Here is a 6041-nt window from a genome sequence, read left to right as displayed (position 1 = left end):
AAGGAAGCATAGAAATATTGCTACAAGTATCTCTGGGTACAAAAGTAGTATGGCCATTGGAGTTAATAGAAGCTTTGTGGTTTCATAATAAGTCGCAGAGGTGGATGGGTTTTATAATAGGCATACCAAGAGCATTTATATCAGAAAATCGTCCTGATCAATACGTCATTCAAGTCAAAGAAGTGTAAATTTGCAAAGTTATTACTTAGCTGCTTAACACTAATATTATTCATTTTACATTTAGTTTTTTTATTATTTTTTTTATGTATCCTAAGGATGTAAAAAAAGAGTGGGTGATGGTAGTTGTGTGTGAAAAAAAGAAACTATTAAAAAAATTAAAAAAATTTGATATTTTAATGAAATGTAGTGTAAAATAAATAACCTAATGTAAGGTGTTTTAAAAAGTAAACATGTAAAATAAAAATTAAAAATTAAAAATTAAAAAAAAAAAGTATGTTTTTATTGTAAAGTAAACAAATTTTTTGCACAAATTAATATAAATGCTCTTAAACGGGATATATTTATTTACCGCCGAGCATAGGAGGGTTAGGCTTGTGGTTTGGTTCCAAAGCACACCTATTTCATAAGTAGAGCTTTGTACTATTTGAATTTTAAAGTACGTACTAATATTAATTTAAGTTTAAATTTAAATTTTGAAATACGTACTAACATTAATTTAAGTTTGAAAACAATCTAGTGTTACAGAATTGAAATCCACCACCATGTTTAGAGCATTCCCATTAAGCGTTGCAAAATTATGTCATTTTAACACATAAAAATCCTACTTTATTATTTTATTATATCATTTTACATCATTTATCACATGTTCTATTCTTTTATTCTAAACATTAAAATAATATATCAAACACATTAAATAATATATTAACTCAAAACTGCCAGAAACTAACTACCAACGGCAACGGCAACGGCAAATCACCACCAACGGCAAATCAACCGCCACAAACTACAATCACAATCACTAGATCTCCAACCAATTCCAAATCCAAAAACCTCAACAAAAGAGGGGAAAAAAAAAACTAAAAATCTTCAACAAACACCGCCGCCCACTATAGCCACAAACATTACCGGCCCAAAACTCAACCAACCACCACCACAACCACAACACCACCACCTACCCAAAATCCCAACCCAACCGATCAATCAATGACCCAAAACCCACACATCGAAACCCATCCCAAATCTCACACCCATGACCCAATTAAGAGATCTGAAGGTCGGCAATGAGGGCTGTGGAGGTCGACGGCGAGGGCTGTGGAGGTTGGCGGTGAGGTGAGGCGGCGAGAGATCTTGAGTAGGGAGGACTGAGAGGGAAGAGATAGAGAGTGACGGAGAGAGAAGAGAAAAGAATAAAGTGATGAGAGAGGAGAGAGAAAAGAGAATAAAAAAAATATTAAACACTTATACCATTCCTGTCCATACGCTCTCATATTTGAGAGCGTACTATTCACTCATGCCAAATATTTTGGCATTTACAACATCTGATGAGAGTGGTTTTTTTATGTTTGGTGTGTCAACATCTGATGGTAATGCTCTTAGAAGTAAAGCAAAGAAGGCAAAAAAATAAAAATAAAAAAGGAGGAAATTATTACGTTGCTAGTGTCAAAAGTTGATAGGTTAGTCCATAGTTGTTAAAACATAAATCGTATCATGAATCGATTTTTTTTTTTTTTTATATCATAAGAAACACAAAAATTTAATATAAAAAAAATTGATATACATATATAAAATGTATATTCATTATAAATTCGGAATATATTCAACTAATAACTAATTTAATCATTACTTATGTAATAATATTTAACAAAGCTAAATAAATAAATCAAATTAACATGTGTTTATAAAATACACATTCAAGTTGATTAAACTCGAAAATGATAATACATAATATATGAGCCAAAATAGTAATTTCCTTTTATCATCTTACCTAATCAACCCTATTTAAGTCAATGTTATTATTATGTTCATCATCTTGTAAAATTATTTTTTCATTGATATTTTTTTCATCATCATCAACATTTACTATCTCTTTTCTTGTTCTTTTATTTTAATAATTTTTCCTTCATATTTCTTCTTGGCATTCTAGCTTCTAAAGTGTGAGCTAGGGAGATAGCAAATAACTTCTTCTGTGTGTGTGCACCAGAGCTAGGAAGTTGGGTCTTGCAATTTTGCCTAAATACAAAAGGGTGTTCTCTATTTGTTTGTGAGAGAACCAAGGGTGTATTTGGGGTTTGGGTTTATGTGAGAGTGCTTACAAGTCATTGTTGTAATCTCCAAACTATAGTGGAAATTTATTCCGTCGCCTCCCGTGGACGTAGGCATATTGCCGAACCACGTAAATTCCTTGTGTCATATTATCTTCTCTCTCTCTTCTTTAACCTTGTGCAAACATATTTATTTCACCCAATACGAACAACAAATCCTGATCTGGTGATGCTTGTCGGTGTTGTTTCTGCTTGTGCACAATTGCTTAATTGTAAGCTTGGAAGCTGTGTACATGGTTTTGTGATTAGAAGGGGGTTTGATATTGACTTATCTTTGGTGAACTCATTGTTGAATCTATATGCCAAGACAGGACCTGTCAAAATTGCAGCTAAATTGTATAGGAGGATGCCAGAAAAAGATGTTATATCATGAAGCTCAATGGTTGCTTGTTATACTCATAATGAGGCTGCTGTTGAGGCCTTAGATTGATTCAATGAGATGATTGATGGGGGAGTTGAGCCAAATTCAGCTACTGTGGTTAGTGCATTACAAGTGTGTGCAGTTGCTTGTAGTCTAGAAGAGTGTAAGATGATCCATGTATTTGCTGTTTGGAAAGGTTTCAAGTTAGATGTCTCAGTTGCCACTGCTTTAATTGATATGCATATGAAGTGCTTCTTGCCTGACAAAGCAATTGATCTCTTTGAAAGAATGCCCAGCTAAGATGTCGTTTCGTGGGCTGCTTTGTTACGTGGGAATACTCAAAATGGGATGGCACATAAGTCAATGGAAGTCTTTCATAACATGCTATCAATTGAAATGCAACCTGATGCTGTTGCTATGGTGAAGATTCTTGCAGCTTGTTCAGAATCAGGGATTCTTCAACAAGATGTTTGCCTTCATGGATATATAATTATAAGCGGCTTCAACAACAACATTTTTGTTGGTGCTCCACTCATAGAGTTGTATTCAAAATGTTGTAGCATAGATAATGCTACAAAAGTATTTGAAGGGATCATACACAAAGATGTTATTTGGAGTGCAATGATTGCAGGATATGGAATTCATGGGCAAGGGGAATTTTCTTTTTTAATATTTGATCAGATGGTTAAGATTGCAATAGTTATACCAAATAATGTAACATTTCCCTCAATCCTTTCTGCTTGTAGCCATGTAGGTTTGGTTGAAGAAGGGATAAAGATATTTAATATGATGTCACATGAATACCAAGGCCTGAGTCGGAACATTATGGGATTTGGCAGGACAGGATAGCTTGATAAGGCCATTGACATTATTAACCAAATGTCAAATCCAGCTGAACCCGATGTTTGGGGAGCTCTACTAGGTGCTTGTAGAATCCATAATAATATGGAGATGGGAGAGATTGCTGCAAAGAATCTTTTTCCAGTTAGATCCCAATCACATGGGGTATTATGTACTGCTATCACATATTTATGCCGTGGAGAAGAAATGGGACAATGTGGCTAAACTTAGGCCTCAAATAAATGAGAAGGGGTTGAAGAAGAGTTTTGGCTCAGTGTAGAGATAAGGAATGAGGTCAATAGTTTTATAGCTAATGACAGTTTCTACCCAGCCTCTGAGCAGATTTATGGTTTTCTAAGAAATTTGGAGTTGTAAATTAAAGGGGAAGGCTACGTTCCTATTATAGAATTTCTGTTACATGAAATGAAGGAAGATTTATACTGTCGATGAATCAATGTATGACATCTTAATTTTACTCAGGGAGCTGAATCCATCTAGTGTTTAAGGACTTAAGTTAATAATCAGATATATGGCTATTTGTCAGATTAGCTTGAAAATATCTCACACTGGTAGGAAATATACGAATTGAGCTTCATTACTTTCAAAATTATCTGATTCTTGGATTTGGATGCTAAGGAGCTGGGTATGTTCCTAGGTATCTGTAGGATGGTTCTCAGCATTCAAAGTCAGAACCATGGAAGGACTTTTATCTCCCTTGACAATTGGCTCTTACTGGATATCTCCTAATCTTACTGCAATGGACAGTGGAATAGACTTGGACATCATGCCCAGGTGGTTGCAAATGAAATTATTTTTTAGTTGCTCTATTAGCTCTGGTTCTAGCATCTAACAAAATCTTCATATTTGTGCCATTCCATGGACCTTGGAAACCTGTAATCTTGGAATGGCCAAGTTCATCTTTGCAAAGTCTGTTTTAATTGCTTTGCCTACATGAACCTGTGGCAGCCTCCAGATCATTTGAGCACTCATTGCTGTAAGTTTAGCTGAATCTAAGGTTTTAGCTCTTTTCTACTATTTTATTTTTTCTAGTTAAAGATTTGATTAGTTTATTGTCTGTCCTTCAGATGAGATCAATATCAAAGTTCCATCGCTGAAGCATACTTTTGCAAATGTGAGTGTACTTCCTGAAGAATATTTGGAAGGCAGAAAAAGCTCTTTCTTTATGTGCTCCTTTATTGATCTCAATAAGCCAGCCTCTTCCCGCTGATCTTGTCCACCAGTTGATTGGAGGGAGATAAATCATATTTAAATGGAAACCATTATCTCAAGGATGGTTTCATGCTAACAGCAGCTGAACTGAAGTGTTTTCTCAGAGGTAAACGGAGAAGTGTTCCACATTCCCCCCCTACATACTTCCATAAGATCTGCATCCGGGTTTTGTGCTCGCAAAACTCCCAATCATTGAGACTTGTCAGAGACACAGCTTTGAGCATATACCTAGTGAAATAAGAAATCACGATGATCACGAATACTAGGAACTTTTTTTTTTTTTTTTTTTAAAGAAATTTAATGCAAATCAGATTAGGAATATGATGGCAAAATTTGTGACTGTCATCAATCGTTCAAGTTTCTCCTCTAATGTTAAGATGGCTGTAGAAATTTTCCTTGGGCTTCTCAGTGACTATATGTTTGATTATTTTCAAATGTAGGAATTTGCCTTTGTTTCTCAGAGACCTGACTCTCTCTCTCTCTCTCTCTCTCTCACATACATTCACAATTTGTAGTAATGTCCCCTTTTTCTCTCTGGTGTCATTAATGTTTTTGGCAACCTCAATGGCCATTGAGGGACACTCTTTGTTTTATTGTTTGAAACTTTGAAGAGATCGCAGCCATCAAATTGAGAACTATTTAGAACATAATTGGTGCCCATTTCAGGATCTTATGAGCATGTCATAGCAATTTGCAGGCACTATCCTATCTCTTTAATATTTCTCAACTCAAGCTGGAGTCTTGTTTATTGATATGGTTGACATGTTTTTACATTTCAATTCTGGTGCTTGTTCTTTTTAAACGGGATTGAGATACAACGAATGGAATGAGTGGAATTTGAAGTTCTTCTCTCATTTGACCAAAACAAATTGGGTGGGCGGTTAAAAAAAGGCCTCCCATAAAATTTCAGTGCAAACAGTGTTGCCCCTTTTGCTGAGTAAATGAAGTTCGTTTTATGCTTTATCCAACACCAAAAAACATATACATATCCGAACATCTACATCCTATATTTCAACAAATTTTCCAAAAAAAAAAACTCCAAACAAAATAAACTCATCCAACATTCCAACCCAATCTTCAATATTATATGATTATATATATATATATATATAGTTAAAAATTCATCAGCTAACATATGGTTAATCTTATGGTTCGAATTTGTCTCTCCCTTACTCCTAGGCTCAAATATTTTATGTATGAAAATATGTTAATTGAACTATAAGATTTTTGACTAATATTATACAATTTAGATGTGACAGATATTGAGTAAATAGATGAGATATGGGGGCTCATATAAAGAAAAAATTAATGGCCCAACAAATGTCATA

At 34.5% G+C, this 6041-nt stretch overlaps 1 pseudogene; it reads left to right on the top strand.

The window, feature by feature from the left end:
- The first annotated feature begins 2118 nt into the window (after window positions 1–2118).
- On the top strand, window positions 2119–4986 carry LOC136064028 (putative pentatricopeptide repeat-containing protein At3g01580; annotated as a pseudogene).
- Window positions 4987–6041: the final 1055 nt, after the last annotated feature.

Source organism: Quercus suber, unplaced genomic scaffold, assembly GCF_002906115.3.
Source record: "Quercus suber isolate HL8 unplaced genomic scaffold, Cork oak 2.0 scaffold_612, whole genome shotgun sequence".
NCBI classification, from domain to species: domain Eukaryota; kingdom Viridiplantae; phylum Streptophyta; class Magnoliopsida; order Fagales; family Fagaceae; genus Quercus; species Quercus suber.
Note: the sequence above shows the minus strand (reverse complement) of the source record. Positions and strands in the feature narration are given on the sequence as shown.